This window comes from Lithobates pipiens, unplaced genomic scaffold (assembly GCF_037356315.1).
Source record: "Lithobates pipiens isolate NorthernLeopardFrog02 unplaced genomic scaffold, aLitPip1_a1.2 Scaffold_16, whole genome shotgun sequence".
In the NCBI taxonomy this organism is placed as follows: Eukaryota; Metazoa; Chordata; class Amphibia; order Anura; family Ranidae; genus Lithobates; species Lithobates pipiens.
This window is the reverse complement of record NW_027507748.1, coordinates 321,528,102-321,549,548: the sequence shown is the minus strand read 5'-3', so window position 1 is coordinate 321,549,548 and position 21,447 is coordinate 321,528,102. Positions and strand designations below refer to the sequence as shown.

At 41.1% G+C, this 21,447-nt stretch overlaps 1 protein-coding gene across 3 annotated transcripts in view; it reads left to right on the top strand.

The window, feature by feature from the left end:
• The first annotated feature begins 350 nt into the window (after positions 1–350).
• The window catches only part of COL8A2 (collagen type VIII alpha 2 chain), a 226,353-nt gene continuing 205,256 nt past the window's right edge, over positions 351–21,447 (top strand). Inside the window, exon 1 of one of the 3 annotated variants that reach the window (XM_077481713.1) lies at positions 351–543. The gene's annotated coding sequence lies outside the window, so the exon portion shown is untranslated. Of the gene's footprint in view, positions 544–5,671; positions 5,771–21,447 lie in introns of those variants that run through there. The other 2 variants (XM_077481711.1, XM_077481712.1) reach the window with 2 other exon arrangements.

Here is a 21,447-nt window from a genome sequence, read left to right as displayed (position 1 = left end):
AACAAGAACTGCAGACTGAGTCATACTGCTTTCTTTCTAATGTAAAGCCAGATCTAAATTTATCCTGCTTTCTGACATTACACCTTGGGCAAGGTCATTTCATCCCACCCCAAACCACCCTTCTTCAATATCATCCACCCCTCTGACCATACACCCTTCCTTCTTGTCACACCCCTCTTTCAGGATTTTGTTTTTCTTGAAAAGAAATAACAAGAAGAGGAAAAAAATAAACTTTTGGGTCTGTGAAACTGAAAAGTAATCTGGGGGCTGGAATCCAGTCCAAACCTCCTGGTCTCTGCCCCTTCTCTCTTCTTACACACTCCCGCCCCTTGGTCTTAAAGAGAATGTACTCATCCTGAATATTCACATGTTATAAAACTCTCTCCTTTGCTGAGCTGGGCTCAGCTGACTGCTGTAAGGCTGCAAGGTGCCACTAGCAGCTGACCAGACATCCAGCTGTTCCTGGAGGAGAAAATCACATCTGTCTGTTGGCACCAGAAGCACAAGCAACCTGATGCCACACTGATTGCTGGAATTGCAACGGTAAGCTCTAATTATATTTTCTTGTCATTTTACCTAGTATTAGTGCAAGGTTTAACCAGATAATGTTTCTGTCAATGGGACAGCTAGGGAGCAATAAAGAAGTGTGGTAACCAATAGCAACCACTTTCAGGGTACTGTCGCCTTACAAGTTACAGACAGGTTGCTATAGGTTACTGATTTTTGTCTTATTAAATAAAACTAGTGACGCCGCTAACGTTTCTTATTGCAAGCGAGAAACACATCCGCCACAGAGCAAAAGACACGACATAATAAAAAAAGAACAGCGTATTTAAATATGCTTCAGGGGCAAGTTATAAAAAGAGTACAAAATGGTTACATATTTGTAACTGCAGTTAATGTTTTGTCTGGAAACTTGTGTGTTTGATATTATCTTGAGACCACAGTAGTCTGGATGAATCCACCCGGCTGAATGCAGAACAGGTGCATGGATTTTTATTATACTTTTTTTTTTTTTGTTATTCTGCCAGTTACCTGTATACAGTAGGGAGGGGGTCAGTGGAGGATCTTCAGAATCCGAGAGAAATCTGGTTTATTTAAAAGTGGAAAGTGCACTTTGCCATAACCTATAGCAACCAGTCTGCAATCATCTCTCTTTGATCTCATCATGCTAAATTGATGACAGATGACATCTGATTAGTAAACAGATGACACTTGATTGATAAACTGAAAACAGATGACACTTGATTGATAAACTGAAAACAGATGACACCTGATTGATAAACTGATGACAGATGACACCTGATTGATTAACTGTGAACAGATGACACCTAATTGATAAACTAAGGACAGGTGACACCTGATTGATAAACTGATGACAGATGACACCTGATTGATTAACTGTGAACAGATGACACCTAATTGATAAACTAAGGACAGATGACACCTGATTGATAAACTAAGGACAGATGACACCTGATTGATAAACTGATGACAGATGACACCTGATTGATTAACTGTGAACAGATGACACCTGATTGATAAACAGATGACACCTGACTGATAAATTTAAGACAGCGACACCTGATTGGTAAACTGATAACAAATAACACCTGATTGATCAACTGATGACAGATGACACCTGATTGGTTGCTCTTTGTTTGGACGCACTGTTAATTACGGTGCCCTCTGCACTAACATTTAATAAACTGGAAAAGGTTCTTATTGTACCTAGTTGCCTGCCACAGAAATAAAGTCTTTAGAAGTGCCAAGGCTAATGAAAGCTAGGTGTTTTTGGCACTGAATTAGGAAAGAATTGGATGGCATGTCTTCAGTCTGTGTAAAGCTGGACACTTATGTTACAATCTGATTGTACAATCAGTAAATCTCCAGCAATGTGTGAGGACTCCACTAAATTTTCAGATTCAATCAAGTAGGCTTTTATAGAGGTTGTACAATGATATTCTATTATGTGTGGTCAGCTTAACAGATCTTTCAAGGACGATATCCTGATACCTTTGTTTTTTCACGATGTTTGTGCTATTATGAGTAGGTATACTGAGGGCTGTCTATTTAGCAACAGATCAAATGCATCAAAACCTTGTTTAATAAGTTATAGTGCACCAACCCATAAAAAACAATTAGCCATCAACCTCACTTGTTCCAACTGCTATTAAAAACTAAAATATGGATGCTAGGCAAAACTGCACATGGTACTTTTTTTTTTGTGTTGCCTTTAAAACGCCATTCTACCCAAAACTGATGTACACGATATTGTCAAAAGTATTGAGCCGCCTACATTTACACGCACATGAACTTTAATGGCATCCCAGTCTGAGTCCGGAGGGTTCAATGTTGAGTTGACCCACCTTGTACAGCTATAACAGCTTCAACTCTTCTGGGAAGGCCGTTCACAAGGTTTAGAAGTGTGTCTATGGGAATGTTTGACCATTCTTCCAGAAGCGCATTTGTGAGGTCAGGCACTGATGTTGGAGGATAAGGCCTGGCTCGCAGTCTCCACTCTAATTCATCCCAAAGGTGTTCTATCAGGTTGAGGTCAGCACTCTGTGCAGGCCAGTCAAGTTCCTCCACCCCAAACTCACCCATCCATGTCTTTAACCACTTGCTTACTGGGCACTTAAACACCTTCCTGCCCAGACCAATTTTCAGCTTTCGGTGCTCTCACACTTTGAATGACAATTACTCAGTCATGCAACACTGTACCCAAATGAATTTTGTGTCCTTTTTTTCCCACAAATAGAGCTTTCTTTTGGTGGTATTTGATCACCTCTGGGGTTTTTATTTTTTGCGCTATAAATGAAAAAAGACCGAAAATTTTGAAAAAAAACGCATATTTCTTTGTTTCTGTGACAGAATTATGCAAATTATTAATTTTTCTTCATAAATTTTGGCCACAATTTATACTGCTACATATCTTTGGTAAAAATAACCCAAATTAGTGGATATTATTTGGTCTTTGTGAAAGTTAGAGAGTCTACAAGGTGTAGTGCGAATCATACAAAATTGATCACATCTGATGTACTGGTGGACTATCTCGCTTCTTGTGACCCGAACAAGTCAGGAAAGTACAAATACCCCCCAAATGACCCCTTTTTGGAAAGTAGACATTCCAAGGTATTTAGTAAGAGGCATGGGGAGCTTTTTGATGTTGTCATTTTTTTCCCACAATTCTTTGCAAAATGAAGATTTTTCATTTTCTTTATTTTTCTCCACAAAATTTTCATTGTAATAGGTTATTTCTCTCACGTGGCATGTGTATACCACAAATGACACCCCCCAAAAAATTCTGCTACTCCTCCTGAGTATTACAATACCACATGTGTGGGACTTTTTCGCAGCCTGGCCACATAGAGAGGCTCAACATGCAGGGAGCGCCATCACGTGTTCTAGAAGCATAAATTACACATCTAACTTGTTGACTACCTATTACACTTTTGAAATACCAGGACAATGACACGTGACACTGATGACAGATGGCACTGATACGTGGCAATGATGACACTTATACGTGGCACTGATGACACGTGGCACTGATGACAGATGACACTAATATGTGGCACTGATGACACGTGGCACTAATACGTGGCACTGATGACACGTGGCACTAATACATGGCACTGATGACACGTGGCACTAATATGTGGCACTGATGACACGTGGCACTAATACGTGGCACTGATGACATGTGGCACTAATACGTGGCACTAATACGTGCCACCGGTGACAGATGGCACTAATACGTGGCACCAATGACGCGTGACACTGATGACAGATGGCACTGATAAGTGGCATTGATGACACGTGACACTGACAACAGATGGCACGTGACACTGACAGGTGGCACTGATGACAAATGGCACTGATACGTGGCACTGATGACAGATGGCACTAATACGTGGCACTGATGACAGATGGCACTATGTGGCACTAAACACGTGGCACTGATGACAGATGGCACTTATACGTGGCACTGATGACAGATGGCACTGGGGACAAATGGCACTGACAACAGGTGGCACTGGGGACAGATAGCACTGCGGGCAGGTGGCACTGGGGTGGGGTGGATTGCACTGGGGCGGATGGCACTGGGGCGGATGGCACTGGGGCAGGATGGCACTGGGGCAGGATGGCACTGGGGCGGTTGGCACTGGGGCGGATGGCAGTGGGGCGGATGGCACTGGGGCAGGATGGCACTGGGGCAGGATGGCACTGGGGGGGGCATGACACTGGGGGTGGGGGTGGCACTGGGGGAGGATGGCTCTGGGGGAGGATGGCACTTTTTTTTAAACTTTTTTTTTACTTTTTTTTTTTTTTTTCTTTTTTTCACTGACGGCTGCTGCAGCCGTTCTTCTCTCCCCTCTCACACGCTGTCTGTGTGAGGAGGGAGAGCGGCGCTGAGAGATGATCTCATATGTTTACATATGAGATCATCTCCCATTGGACACGCCGATCACGCTGTAAACGGCCGCTGTGATTGGCCGTTTACAGCGATCTGTGTTTGCCTGTCCCCGGGGGACACGGCAAACACAGAACTTCCGCGATGCGCGCCCGCGGCGGCGCGCATTGCGGAAGTAAACACCAGGCCGTCCAGGGACGGCCAGGCGAGGGAAGCCGCCCGCCCTAAGGCCGTCATTCGACTATAGGGCGGGCGGGAAGCGGTTAAGGACCTTGCTTTGTGCAGTGGTGCACAGTCATATTGGAACAGAAAGGGACCATCCCCAAACTGTTCCCACAAAGTTGGGAGCATGAAATTGTTCAAAACGTCTTGGTATGCCTGCACCTTAAGAGTTCCCTTTGCTGGAACTAAGGGGCTAAGTCCAACCCCTGAAAAACAACCCCACACCATAATCACCCCTCCACCATATGATTTGGACCAGTGCACAAAGCGAGGTCCATAAAGACATGGATGAGCGAGTCTGGGATGGAGGAACATGACTGGCCTGCACAGAGCCTTGACCAACATCAGTGCCTGACCTCACAAATGCACTTCTGGAAGAATGGTCAAACATTCCCATAGACACACTCCTAAACCTTGTGGACAGCCTTCCTAGAAGAGTTGAAGCTGTTATAGTTGCAAAGGGTGGACCAACTCAATAATGAACCCTTTGGACTAAGGCTGGGATGACATTAAATTTCATGTGTGTGTAAAGACAGGTGTCCTAATACTTTTGACGATATAGTATATATGTTATTTGATGATGCTGACACAATGATGAGATATGTCTGTTGGGGTATCTGGCTTTATCTATCCCACCATAGACTCTCATTATTTTTACTACAGCATGGAATACTCAGCCTATAATTTCTTTAACGAAACAGAAAACAGGATGCGTAAAACCTCTTAATAATGGCCAAAGTAGATGGGCCCACCTGAGAGATCTTGCTACTGTGATGAATTATGAGAATGTGTGAGGGCTATTCTATATGCTACTAGGTTTGTGAAGCAGGAGCATGTTGAGATCAAGCACATTATGTGTCTAAATGTACAATGAGTATGGTCTAAAATGTACACAGGATTGTAAGGTGAGCCTGAGGACTATGTTTTGGGACATAAACATTTTATAAGTAGTGAATCTTTATAGCGCTGGAGAATATAACCTGTGTTCTATGTTCTTCTATTTAACAAAAATCGGTTACTGGGACTGCATATTGGTGGCTTTATAAGAGACATATGTCTGGGTCAGAGGTAATCTGAAGTCTGATATTGGTTCCATTTCAAGTTCCTGGGCTCAAACATTGCAGTCAGAAGGTAGGAGACCATTGTGTCTAATCACTATTATCATGCTGTTTTCCCAAAACAAATCCATCACGCTCTTTCAATCTAATGGGCCATTCATGCTTCTGGACCTTACCTTCTCTCTATTGATTTCCCTCTACCTCTAGAGGTTCCTCCCATGTGGAATCCTAATAGTATGTCCAATTATCTGTACTAGAAAGTAGATATGTCAGTTTTTAGCCATAAGAGATTATATCCTGGTGTCCAAAACACAATAAACCCTGTTTTTAACTTATTAAAAACTGAAAGGTCTTTGTCCTTACAGTTCAGGGGTCTCCAAACTATGGCCCTCCAGTTGTACAGGAACTATAATTCCCATCATGCCTAGTCATGTCTGCAAATGTCAGAGTTTTACAATGCCTCATAAAACGTGTAGTTCCGCAACAGCTGGAGGGCCGTAGTTTGGGGATCCCTGTTTACATGAATATTTGGAGACAGGAAGCATGTTTATTGTATAATAGAGATGGCCAAGCAGTACTTGACTTGTGCGTATTCTTGTCCAGCTTGGATACCTTCACAATTTTAGTTCAGGTTTACTAATTAGAAATCAGTGTTGTAGACACTCTTTGGATTCCATCACTTCTCCTCCACAACAAGTCTTTGTGCAGAAGACAATAAAGGTACCTGTCAAAAATAAGTAAATGGATCTGGCATATAGAGGGACCCATAGTGTCCATACTGTGGACACACCATCCTCAGTGCATGTTCAGTCATTTGCTAGCTAGGACACTGCTGATGAGGCAGGCAACCGAGTCCTAGCAACGGCTGACTGATTCGTGGCCCCATGTCAACCAAGAGATTCCCCTCCCTACAGATGAAAGTAAAGGGCAAAGGGCAAGATGTTGACTGACATAATTTTCTAAATATGGTCATTGCAATGCTTGGTTAATGACATCAGCCAGAATCCCTGCCCTATATTTATTTTTAGCTGTTGGCTGAGGGAACTCCCAGTTAGCAGCATAATAGGCCTAAAGATAAGTCATTGGCTGCTATAACGCTGGCGGTTGCTGGCTTCATAGCAACCAGACAGCGCTGTGAGATAATCTGTCATATTCATAACAACTTCCCGGCACAAAATACCCCACACTCAGCACTGGGGTCTCTTTGTATGCTAGAATTAGAATTTGTCACAGACATAGTGGTACATTCTAAAAGTGGCACAAATAAGAACCACCTGAATCTGTTGCACATATGGGTAATCTGAACTAAACTGTCATAATGCTTTGGTGAATTTGACGCAGGACTTTTGTTTTATGCGGAAATACTGCTAGAAAAGTGAGAGGATTGCTTTATTGAATTCCTCCTAAGTGTCTAGCCATATATACCATTTATAGATTTCTAACAAATTGTTTTAAAAATGTAGACGCAATTTCACACAGTATATTGCATTTGCTGTAGTTTTTTTTTTTTATTAGTATGGTATGAGGAAAGTAGGAGTTAGATAAAGTGTATCTAAAGGACAATCTTTTTATTAGCTTTGGATAGAATGAGAAAAGACTAGAACACCTGTCACATTGTTTTTTTCTTTCTTTCTATGTCCTTTTTGTGTTCTTGTGACTAGGACTCAAAGTAAGATAATATCCAAAGTTTTAAATTTGCACTGGAAGGTAGGGTACATTTTCTAGTGGGGATGCTTGTTCCGGTGACAACTGTCCAAGAGGGGATTTTCCTTATGTCATTGAGATTCCCTCTTAATTCAGGTTTTACCTATGGGACAAGATATGAAGGTTAATCTTTCCAAAAACACACAATTGGCCAAAAAAAAGATAAAAATGCTATAATGTTCCCTACTTCATCCAAAATGAAAAAAACTTCCCTTATATTCTATAAGGTGTATGTATAGGCAAAGCTTACTTTTAGTTTTGAATGGAGTGGGGAAAAAGCTCTGTCATGTTTTTATTGCTCTGCCCCCACTAGGGAGACTCTACATCTCAATTTTCTCTGGTGATCATTGTCTAGAGTAAGGATGAGCTCAGGCGTGTTCGCATCCCGCACGTGCAGAGCCTGCCAGGAAGTCGACACTGCACAGCGCTAATCACAGGCAATGAGACATTTTCCCGATCCGCAGCTGCAGAGATCGAGAAATGTCTCACTGCCTGCGATTAGCTCTGAGCAGTGCCGACTTCCTGGCGGGCTCTGCACGTGCGAGTTACAAACATGCCTGAGCTCATCCTTAGTCTAGAGCTAAAAAAAAGTAGGGAAAGCCAAAATGGCACAGTTTTCACCAGAACAAGAGTTATGGAAATTCCCTAAAGGGTACATCTATTTAAAATTGAAATTTGCCTCACTTTGTAGAGATCATCTCTCAGTTTCTGTTGTGTCTCCAGGACAGAAAGCAAAGGGGAATCTTCCCAACAGTAAATTTCTAACAGATTTCAACCCCCTCTATTTCCTCATATAATCGTCAGATATACTTCTGCAATATACAAATAGGTGTCTTCAAGCTACATACTCTATGTATGGTGAAACTGCTTTCTACTAACTTTCTGATCAATGCAATTATTGTTGTGACCATTTGGATGAGTTGAAGATTTTACCCTCCACCTCCACTTCGAATTTGTACTTTAGATGAACCTTAAGTTAATGGCTTGTCAGTTGCTTTTACAGTATGACTTACCTTTTTATAAAATATTTCAAGACTTGCAACTTCGAGTACATTGTTAAACTACAGCATTCCCCAGCCCTTGTCAGGACCAAACAGCATTCTAAGCCATACCAAACAAGAAACAATTATACTCAAAACATATGTTAAATACCCTTTGACAAAAATGCTTCCCAGAGTCTGGCAATTTTTTGTTGTTCATCACAATAAATCAGAATCCTTGTTTATAGATAAAAATATTTTTTTATAGCTCACTTTTGATACAGCAGCCCCTTTATATGTATTTGGCTTCATGTACACTTCTGCTGGTAAATGGACATTTAGGAGCAGTTGGGCGTTTTTTTCAGCTGCCCCTGAACCCTCTTCTATGTTATCTTATCAGTACATATACACAGGGTCATTTATAGTTGTTTCTAGGCAGTTGAGTTTAGAAGCATTTTTTGGAAAGCAAAAAAATGCATTCAAGACGGATGTTCAGACGCATTTGAAACACCAAGCGCATGAATACGCGGTAACTCGCTTTTAGCCATGCTTTGCTTACAGGCGTTATAAATTTTTGACTATTTTAAAGAAAAAAAACACTTCTAAATGCAAATGAATGTTGCATGTAAACACTGCAAAACGGACGTTTTTAAACGTTGGTTACTATCTGTCAAGTTAAATCGTTCCGGAGAGGTTGTAAATTGTCTTGTGTAAATTAAGCCTTAATGCATTTTTTTGCATTTACAGTTCAAATATAATTTTAAAAAGATTTTTATTATACAAATATGAGCATGTCAATAATATGTGCCACAGCCTTATGTTCGTTTGAGTTTGTGAGTTTTAACCTTGGATTTTGAAGTATGGTCCTGCTTAATATAAATGGGAGAAAATCTTGTGTTGGTGTCAGACCCCCATGGTATATATCAACTTCCCTGTGGCACGTGCTTTCTTCCTATTTTGAAGTACACTTTTTTTTAAATAGTACCCCCGATGGCACCAAATAATAGCATACCCAATTACACTATATAGTGGCAGCAGGACTACATCATAGTTTGCAGTGTTTGCTGTACATTGTAAATAATGTAGGGCACTGCTATGTAACTTTTGTGGTTTATGGCTTAGAATGCTCCAAACACTTCCACTGCATATCTCCCAACATTTTGAGATGGGAATGAGGGACACCTACTAGGAAACTTATCTAGGCATAGGAAAGGCCTCCTGCCACACCCCTTAAAGGAGAATTAACCAAAAAAAAGGTTAATTAATTCTACAAGGGCTTTTTTTTTACCACTACTATTTCTTTATATTGGCTTTTAAAATGTACAACTGCAGCAATTTAGAATTTGGATGAAAGGTTTAGCACTGGGAAACACTTCTTGAAAGATAAAAACGATATAGAACAAACCAAAATGAGGGAAAAATGAGGGGGGAAGAGGGACAGAGGGACATTATTTGAAATCAGGGACAGTCCCTCAAAATCAGAGACAGTTGGGTGCTATGCCACTGTTATGATTTATTAATGTATTTCTAATGCTAAAATGTTTTATTTTTATTTTGTATAGAGTAAGGAATGCTTAAAACCCCTGTTGGTTTGTCACTTGTGTCCCTTTGGAGAGATTTTCCTTTTCTTTCTGTAATTCAAACACAGCAGGAAGTGAGAATAAATCTGTTCAAAGTGAGGTAAGTCCTCCCCTAGACAGTTCCTGCATGAACCAGCGTCCCAATATTGAAAACTTCCCCTTTATTTCTGTTCTGGCGGAAACTCAAAAGTTTGGATTTTTCCTTACTTTCTTTCTCAGCGACAGTATACAGCAAAGCAAATAGAAAATTGAATCTTCCTAATGGGGACACAGAAAGTATTAAAAAGTTAATTGGGGTTCTAACCCTTCAAAATCTTGCATTTAGATATCCATTAGGTACAAGACTGAATTTATACAACATTTATCCCTTTTAGTGGGTCTTAATGGTGGGAGGTAGGAAGTGTCCCAATCACATGATTACTGCGATTGGTTATCAGAGCAATCACATGAACAGAAGCCCATCCCTTTGGCTTCCAATAACAAACAGGGACCGGTCAGGGTGCTGGGAGTGCACAACGAGCATGCTCTCAGCACACAAACCCAGACACCCATGGATGCTGCTACAGTACACACACACACACACACACACACATATATATGTATATATATATATATATATATATATATATATATATATATATATATATATATATATATATATATATATATATATATATACTTTACGGCAGTAAGGAGAAGTTAATATGGCCCTGTTACTTTTATTTATTTACAGTCATATCGACGGCAACTGTGCTGACAGCTCAGACAGGAAAAGGGAACTATAGTTACAGTTAGCCCAGCTGATCCTCATAAAGCAGCTTATACCACCTTTTACCCTAATCTCAATACAGTGCCTATTTTGTGTTTCCCATGCTGACTGCTTGCAACGTGATTTCTTACAGCGAAAATGGTAAAACATTAACACTTTAAAGGAATGAAAAAAAAAGTGTTATTTTAATGGTCCGAAACTAATTAGCAAGAGTTTAAATACAGAAGAAAGGAAAGGATGAAGAAAAGAAAGAAAAGCCTAATGTTTGGGCAGACTGAATGGAAATGTGATGTGATGATATAAAAGGTTGGGTTGTTTGTCCCAGTGTCCTGCTCCTATTCTGGTTGCCACGTGCTCTGGAAGGAGTCTCGGGCCGCTTTGGCAAGGACATTGGAGGAGGTGTTCACCAGGAGTCTGGCAGTGACATGGAGACTGTGAAGTTATACAGAGGAAACTGTGTATTCAAACCGAGAAATATCCCTAGCTCAGCATGTAATGTACAGTATAAAAGGAAAAAAGAATAATTGTTCTTCATGGTGGAAAGAAAGTGAGCGACGTAATCTGCGTCAGTATGACAATTAACTAAGGCTGGACAAGGAAATGTAATCATAATTAATAGCATCTTGCATACATTGGACAGCTTTTAGCTTGTATAGCCTGCAGGTACCTTGGTGCATAAAAAGGCTGCTGTTTCCTTTGTGGTGTGTAGGAGCTATAGGAAATATGTAGTAAAGGCTGGGCAGGGAATAAAAAAACTGAATGCATTCTTTCCTATGTGATGTTCTTTTTCAGAAGGACCAGGATTTTATACAAAGTCCTGAGGTTAACACTATCCAAGTGAATATTTTACAGTAAATACGGATGATGGGACCTGATGTAAAGAAACATCACAGCTCAATAACTTGTGGAGTTCATAATGTCTCCATGATCTTCAGCACACACCAGCAGTTACTATATTTGTCTGAGAGAGACATAAGACTGTTACACAATTACTGTGAATGCACAATGTCCTTAGGAATTCATACTAGATGGTCAGCTTTTTTCTTGAAAAAGTAAGTCAGAGGTGTTTACCCAGGGTAGAGGTAGTTCATAGAACTACATTGTTTAGCAGGATTGGGCAATTGTCATCTTGTTATGTGTATAATATAGTAGTAAAAGTCTTCCCAGTGCTGTGACATATATTACATTCATACATTTTGATCCCGAAAGATGAGAGCATCATTTGTCACTGCCAACACTTTTGGGTACAAGAAAATAAACCATATATGCAAGGTTAATAGGCAGTGGCCACGTGTTAAGCATTATGCACATACAGTAAAGATATGTAAGTCAATCATAAACCGACATTGTGTTCATTTTCTTTTTTGCAATCTTAATTAGGTGAAGGAGCTAATGGTTTATTTTGGTCCCTCCTAGCATATCTAGAGGTAACAGTTCTGCCACGTACACACGACCGGACTTTCCAGCAGACTAGGTCTGATGGAATCAGTCCGTTGGACAATCCAATCGTGTGTGGGCTAATCCGATCATTTTTCACATAAAAAATCTGGCAGACCTAGAAATAGAACATGTTTCAAATCTGTCCAACGGACTCAATTCCTATCGGGAAAACCGTTCGTCTGTATACTGGCCCAAAGGACCAAATACGGGAAGCTATTGGCTACTGGCTATTGAACTTCGTTTTTTAGTCCCGTCTTACCTCATTATGTTCAAAATGAATGGACTTTCGATCTGACTTAGTCCATTCGTGTGTGGGCAATTCCGTTCGTTCAGAAGGTCCGTCGGAACTCCGCCGAAAGTCCGTCGGGAAGACCATCGGACCTAGTCTGCCGGAAAGTCCGGTCCTGTGTACGTAGCATTACTCAGTTGCCCCACTGCCCTCACCAACTATCCAGCAGCAATCAATGAATGGACCTCCACCTATAAGATTCTGTCCCTATGTACCAGATCCTGGTGGACTTACATTGAATGTAACCCTATGATTCTAATTATTATTGGAGATGCAATTAAGATGAGGGTTCCCCCTTACACATCTTGTGGGACTGCTGTCTAATCTCACCATTTTGGCAAAAAAAAAAATCTTCACCTCATATAACATCAATGTTTTCAGACATACAGGCATCCCCGGAAGTTACTCTTCTGTATCCCTTCTTAGGTACTGTTTGTTGGCAGCCCAGGATGCTATCTCACATTACTGGAAAACCACCTATCCTCCTAGTCTGTTGGCATGGCCTTAAATACTGAACAACAAAATGACAATGGAGATGTTTGGAGCTGAAGATGGTCTGTACATGAACATGTTGGCAGGCCTACAGTGACTCTGCTGCCTTCCGAGCCCTAATCTCTCAATGATTTTTTCTGTCCTTATCATCTTGTAGATCTTCGAGAATTTCTCAGAATGTCTGTTTTCTCAGAACGTCTGTTCCCTTCCCTTTCTCTCATTTTTCTCCCCTTTCCCTTCCTTTTCACCATATCTTAGTTTTATTATAGGTTTGCCACTTGCTTATTTTATGTACTGCGATGTTGGCTTTACATTCCCTCCACCATATGATGTTCGAATTGCGTCCATATAGCCTTTTTTGGTGGCATTATAGGTATTCATCAAAGTACATTGTTGTTTGTTATTTCTGATTATACTACCTTGCTTTTGTATCAAAACCTGAAAACTTGAATAAAAATAACATTGAACTAATGGAACCTCACTCCCTAATCTTTGCTGGGTAATACATTTATTTGAACAGCTCTGAGGAAGAGAATTAGGGTGTATGGGATACCCAGCAGCTTCAAAAAGGTTCCATCACAACAAGCACAAATGGAGGATTTTTTTTTTAGCCCCCCTCATGGACTGGTTTGTTGTGTCTTTAGGCCGAGACTGGCAATACTTGTAGGGTTGGAAGTTCAGACTTCTTACAGTGTCTACTGGTAGTCTTGTGCCCAGCCCACCAGGGGTCTCATAACAGTGATGTTTCCTTTAGATGATGCCCCTAATAGGCAGCCATGCTCCTGGAATCACCTTCCTTCTGACAGCATCAAACTTCAGGCCTATAGAACTTTTTCTCAGCAGTAGTCTTGCCCATTCAGCAGGCCTGGGAGGCTCAGATATATCTCCCCCCCCAGGGCAGAGCCCCAGAAGCAAAAGAGGTTCCCAAAAAGTTTATACTCTCCCCCCAACATGCAACACTGACCATAAACCTTCTAGTGATTGGCCAGGATCAATATTTATAACCCAGGGCATGGTTACCTCTCACACTATTCCCAGGGACACGACCCAGCAACATGAGGAAGCAAACGATCACCTGAGCATAGGGGAAATCACAAAAATAAGATTATATACTGTAAATCAGCCCGACAGTACTAAATTAGGATGACCAGACACCCCCAATTTCCGGGGACAGTCCCTAGACTGAAGACACTGTCCCCAGAGCAAGACTGTCCCCAGTTTTGTCTCTGGATTCAGTGGCATTGCTATGGTGATGGAGGGGGCATGCCGCACCCGGGTGAATGGTTCTGGCAGTACTCTGTTCCTCCCATCTCCCGCCTTATGCTTAGATTCTGAAAAGCTGCTGAGTCCATCCCTTCTGTCAATCTTTTCAGATTTGCTGGTATACTGGCCAAGGTAGATCCCACAACCTTGTCCTCATAGCTAAGCACACACTGTCCAGGTTGTGCCGTACTGCTGGGCTAGGAGGATGTCCTTGGATGATAATGGGGGGGGGGGGTAGGCTTTACTCCTGCTAGAAAGTCTCCTCTGTCCCACCCACTTCTATTCTGCACCATCTTCTGCCTGCATGATGAAATTGGATCAGTAAGTCTGTACTCACCACAGTGCTGTAGATGGGGACATACAAGTTCATTTGCACTACATCTGTATTGGGAGGGTTCTACTACTGAGGGGTCTGCACTGGGAAAGGGGGGTTCTACTACTGAGGGGTCTACCCTGGAGAAGGGGGAGGTTCTACTACTGAGGGGTCTGTACTGGGGAGGGGGGTTCTACTATTGAGGGGTCTGTACTGAGAAAGGAGGAGGTTCTACTACTGAGAGGTCTACACTGGGGAAGGGGGAGGTTCTACTACTGAGAGGTCTACACTGGGGAAGGGGGAGGTTCTACTACTGAGGGGTCTGTTCTGGGGAAGGGGGGTTCTACTACTGAAGGGTCTGCCCTTGGGAAGGGGGAGATTCTACTACTGAGGGGTCTGTACTGGTGAAGGGGGGGTTCTACTACTGAAGGGTCTGTACTGGGGAAGGGAGGGTTCTTTTACTGAGAGGTCTGAACTGAGGAAGGGGGGAAGTTCTACTACTGAGGGGTCTGCACTGGGGAAGGGGGGTGTTCTACTACTGAGGGGTCTGCACCGGGGAAGGGGGGTTCTACTACTGAGGGGTCTGTACTGGGGAAGGGGGGTTCTTCTACTGTGGGGTCTGTACTGGGTAAGGGGGGGTTCTACTACTGAGAGGTCTGTACTGGGGAAGGGGGGAATTTCTACTACTGAGGGGTCTGCACTGGGGAAGGGGGGTGTTCTACTACTGAGGGGTCTGCACAGGAGAAAGGGGGTTCTACTACTGAGGGGTCTGTACTGGGGAAGAGGGGTTCTACTACTGAGGGGTCTGCCCTGGGGAAGGGAGAGATTCTACTACTGAGGGGTCTTCCCTGGGGAAATGTAAGGTTCTACTACTGAGAGGTCTGTACTGGGGAGGGGGGATTCTACTACTGAGAGGTCTGTACTGAGGAAGGGGAGTTCTACTACTGAGAAGTCTGCACTGGGGAAGGGGGGTTATACTACTGAGGGGTCTGCACTGGGAAAGGTGGGGTTCTACTACTGAGGGATCTGCACTGGGGAAGGGGGGTTCTACTACTAAGGGGTCAGCACTGGGTAAAGGGGAGGTTCTACTACTGAGGGGTCTGCACTGGGGAAGGGGGGTTCTACTACTGAGGGCTCTGCACTAGGGAAGGGGGGTTCTACTACTTAGGGGTCTGTACTGGGGAAGGGCAAGGGGTTCTAATACTGAGGGTTCTGCACTGGGGAAGGGGGGATTTTACTACTGAGGGGTCTGCACTGGGAAAGGCGTTGTTCTACTACTGAAGAGTCTGCACTGGGGAAAGGGGGATTCTACTACTGAGGGGTCTGCACTAGGGAATGTGGGGGTTCTATCTCATGGACGAAATATGAGAAATAACGTATATATCTTAAAATCATTCCACAAACACATACCACATATACTTGGTATGGGTTCTATCTCATGGACGAAATATGAGCAATAACGTATATATCTTACAATCATTCCACAAACACATACCACATATACTGAGGAAAATATGCTTATAAAATAGTTTAGCATTTGCCAATAAAAAAAATGTCCCGGATTTAATTTTTAAAATCTGGACACCTTATGTAGAGGTTTTTCTACATATGACAAAGCTGTTACGAAGGTTTTTGCAAATATGTCCTCTTGAAATATGCATCAGCTTAAAAATATTAAAAACAAGTAATACTACCCCACCAAGTAGAAGTGGGCAACGGTTACACTAGGCACCACAACTGCAAAGGAGGGATCACGTGCTTTGAACCCAGCTGTAAGCAATGGCTGCTTATAGTTGTAAATGTGTGTTGCATATAAAGGTCCTTTACAGAAGTGGTACAGATCAGATTCGTGAGCATTGACTGAAAAACTGAAGACCAGCCCTCTATAGGCTATATTTTTTGCTTGAATTGGAAAATATTCTAATATTAACAGCTACCAGTAAATTCACACTTAATATTGAAAACTCTGGAAGTATGTCCAGCTAGCCACTGAGCACAGAATTTCCCAGTTCATTTAGTAAACTAGTGTTCTCTCTGCAACAGTCTTGAGACTATTACAGTTAGCACAAGACTTCAATATTTAAGTCAGACCAGAGTTCTGACCGTTTATCTGACCCTGTTCCCGAAGACTCCATTTTATTAGTGTGTATGGCTGACTATTGTTGTGCTAGCAATTATTCCCATCATTGTACTTGCGGGTGAAGCTAGGGGGCACTGCTGGAGAAAAGGGCCTTTTTATTTACAGTCTAAACTTGTTGGACATTGTTTGACATTTTTGGAGACCGGGGAAAACCCTACTCTTTATTACTTACTTGGGCTGTGTTTCTCTCTTTTACTTGGCAGCAGGGCAGTGTTTATGCCTGAACTACCGTTGTGAACTTCTTGCCATGTCTCCTGCAGCAAGGACTGGCAGATGCACATATGATTGCGCTGCGCATAATGGACAAATCCTTTGCATGCTCTGTTGTTCTAGGGAATTACAGTGACATTCTCTGAAGCACTTTTTTCTGAGACACAGCTTCCTTCCATGCTGTGGAACACTGCTTGGGTTCTTTAATCCCTTGAGTGGGGGATTAAGTAGCTTCTTTCTTAAAAATATATACATTTATTTGCATGCAAACAACATGTCTGACACCAGTATATGATCTGTCAAAAGAGAATTGAAAGCCATATAAAAATGGAGTCCATACATTTGACCTGTCCACCACCTCAGATTTTATGTGCGACACAGTGCTAAATGCATGCTGTGTTCTGTCTCATGCACTTCTTTTTCTGGTAAAGTTTACTTCATTGGAGTTAGAGCTGTGTGTAATTATTAGGCTTTTCACAATCAGGCTTCTGGTGATCTCCAATCTGTGAGACTTCAAACTAGTCTTCTGTTTAAATGTTCTCAAAGTTTTACAAGTTTGGTGTATTTGCCACTAAAGATGGTTTCTATTGAAAAGTTCTGCAAGTAGATGTTTATTGCCCTTGTATTGATTTCTTTCTTGTTGGTCAGGTTCACCTATATCTTTTTTGGTGGGCCCTCCCAACTATTTAGAGTGCTTTTCCCCTTAGTTTCTTATTATGCATAAAGCTGCGGACATGGACAATGAAGAAATTGGGATTTTTGTACTTACTGTAAAACCTATTTCTTGGAGTCCATTGACAGACACAGCTCCCTCTTCATTTTCTATCTTTCTTCATTGGACTGCTACAGCTGAGCAAGTGTTAGGTGGTAGGGGGTTATGGGCTCTAGGGGCCTGGTCTTTGGTTTTCTTTGTACCTTACCTAAACTAATGAATGAATAAACAAAGAGTCACAACCATGTGTTACTGGGATTTTGTTTTGGTGTTTTCAGGATTATTACAATTTGGAAGAATGGGTTGAACTTGATGGCTAAATTGGTGCATTACCAGCTGTACTAAAATGATTAAACTTGATTATATGAAATATAGTGTAAATTCATATCATATTCCTTAAATCATGAATTGTATATGAGGACAATAGTCAAGAAAAACGTTATATTGTTCACAGTATCTATCTACATGGTTAGCACTCTTGCTTTTTAATGCTAGGGTATCATGTTCACTTGCCACAAAGGATGCTAGTTAAATTGAGTCATATGGAGCTGTTCTCTATGAGTATCTGTAGGTTCCAATTGTATTCTTCCGATTCCCATCAATACCTAAGACAGACTAGTAGGTAATGCTAACTGACTGCTGATTAGATTGTCCCTTAAGAGTACATATGTCTGTTCTTTATATGGCTCTGGCATGAAGATTAGAGCACTTTACAGGCAAAGACTGATGTGAGTAGTTTTGTGTAGTCTCCAGTTCACTGTGGAAGATGTTAGTGCTGTTGAAATATGCAAAATACAAAAAAATTATAAACTGTACAATTACTGTACTAATTTTGTTTAACATTCATCACACATAAAAACAGTATTAACAGTTTAAAAGCTGATGTCTAGGCAAGAATATAAATACAGAGCTAAAATACATATTGGTGGTAGCTGTTTGCCTGCTAAAAGGATTGATCATATAGTGCAGCCAGTTTAAGGAATTTGGGTAAAAGTTTTTTCTCGCTAAACAGGAAAGGCTAAAATATAATTAAAGTTTTTTTTAACCTCTAAACATTTATTACTTTAATGCATTCCTTGCATTAAGGTAAAAAAAAATTCCACTAACTGTTCCCCCCCTAAACACTTTCCTGACACCTCTCATCGCTCCACCACTTCTTTACTAGTTGCATTTAAAGTGATCCTAAAGGTTATGTTTTAATAAAAAAAATTGTTAAACTTCTGATATTGCACAGAGGGGTCGCTTATTTCCTTTTTGGAGGTCCCCCACTGGCACTCTCCACTCCTTCTTCTAAGTACCCTCTCAGCAAAGAGAAAGAGATAATGGCCGCACACTGCCACTGGACTTGATCAAAGTAAAAGTCTTTTATTTCTTCATAGTCAGACAAACAGCACAAAGGACTAGTGAGCTGTTAACACGTTTCACACAATTAAGTGCTTCTTATGAATAAACATTCAATTGTGTGAAACGTGTCAATAGCTTTCTAGTCCTTTGTGCTGTTTGACTATGGAGAAATAAAAGATTTTCACTTTGATCAAATCCAGCGGTGGTGTGCGGCTATTATCTTGTTCTCTTTGCTGAGCGGGTACTTAGAAGAAGAAGGAGTGGAGAGTGCCAGTGGGGGACCTCCAAAAAGGAGATAAGCGACCCCTCTGTTCAATATCATTGAATAGAGCAGAGAAGTATAACATCATTTTTTATTTTAAGAAAAAAAACATAGCCTTTAATATCACTTTGAATGTATTTTAAATGCAACTTGTATAAAAGCTTAAGTTTGACTTGGGAGACGGATTTCAAGCCTTAGACAATCACTTTTGGATGTGACACCTGAAGTGGCCACAGGTTACATGGATCAGCCGGTCCAAATTGGTCAAAATTAGGATTTCCAACAAAGGCTCATCATCCAGATCACAATGAGTTTAAACACATGGTTGTCATAAACAGCTCTTAAAACTGCTTAGTCAGTCCCTAGGCTGTTCTATAGGACCAGGACATACCATTTTGTATCAGAATGTAGCTTACAGTTTGTACTATCTGATCTCCCTATGACTAATATTTTGGATCTTAAGATAGATTAAACATATTCCCTCTGATCTAAGGAAGTAACAAATGTAACAAATGATTGTGGCCAGTTGGAGCCTTACTGCATAAAGGCCTCTCCTTCCTTGATGAGTGGTAGTCACACAGTCTGTGGGCATTCTTTTTTATGTCAGGGAATGTCTGAATGATTAGTCAGCTAAACCAATTATTTAATTGATCAATAAACCACAGTGTCTCCAATACCAAAATAATTTATAAAAATAATTTAAATGACTAATGAACTATTCCTTAATTCTTTTGCCTATGCATCAAATTATTTGAATAAAACAACAAGACCAGTGTAAGTATAGGCAGCAGACTATGAAAATACATTAATATGTATTTACAATAAGTCACTTTACAAATGCCACTAACATTTTTATTAAAATGTTGACACAGATACTAGATTATTTTTGTATTGAATTGCTAAAACCTTGATATATCTGTTGGCTTAAATCACATATTTAATTTCTCTTACTGAAGATATCCTAAATTGTTTTATAAACTTTGGCAGATAGTAATCTGCATTTGTCTAACTTGACCCGTGAACCCGCTGCAGTTCGATTTCTGGGTGAAGTCTGTCTAATGTTATTCCAATACGGTAAATCAAAATGACCATATTTTGGGGTGGTAGGATATCTAATGAGGTAGCAAAACAGCTAACATAAAATACTTGCATGCAGAAAGACGAATAATAAATATGGAAGCAAGAGTTACCCTTCCATAAATAGGTGAAAGCTTTACTGTAAAATGGTTATTGGCCAGACTCTCCTAAGATGGCTGCTGACTAATAGGTAGAATTGTCTCTAGATGATAAAGTGTGTTATAGATGAGGCAGTCCCAATGATTTTTGATGTGATGATAAAGTGTGTGTGATCAGATCTAAATTTTGTCCCTCAGATGATGCCTCTATCAAATGAACTAGTGGGATTTAAAGTGTCCCCCCCCTAATGTCTCTCAGTAGATGATGAGCATGTCTCCCGTCTTGATGGTGAAGTCTGATCCCCCTTTTCAGATAATGCACTGTCCTCCCCTCCCTGTCCACCCTGACTTATTATATAATCAGTGAGGACAATACACTCTTAAAAGTCTTAATAAACCTGACCCAAAAGATGTAAGCTTCTCTCTGACTGGTGGATCAGGTTACTGTTCAATTGTATATTTACCTCTGCATTAGCGCCCTTGGCCACCAGGTGGCACTTCGAGACTAGAAATGCCTATCTTCAGTTTTCCAGTGAGAACACATGTTATAGCACAAATTAATATTTTACTATAACAAATTGGACTGATTTTATCACATACTGCCCATTGATCTGGTCCATCAAGATCTCATCAGTCCATAAAACCTTTGAAAAATCTTTCTTCAGATATTTCTTGGCCGAGTCTTGATGTTTTAACTTATGTGTCATGTTCAGTGGAGGTCGGGTTTCAGCCTTCCTTACCTTGGCCATGTGTCTGAGCACTAAACACCTTGTACTTCTGGGCACTCCAGGTAGGTTGCAGTTCTGGAATATGACAGCACTAGAGGATAATGGGTTACTGGAGGCTTCACATATGATTCTTCCAAAAACGATGGCAGTTAATTTGCGTCTTTTTTTCCCAACACGTTTCTTGTGATCCTGTTGTCTAGTTTCAGCAAAACATTTGATGGTTCTGTGATTACACCCAATATCTTAGCAATTTCAAGAGTGCTGCATCCCTCTGAAAGACTTTTTACAAAAAAGGTAAATATCTTTTTTGGCCCCTTTTGCCAGAGGAAAAGAAGCTGCCTAATAATTA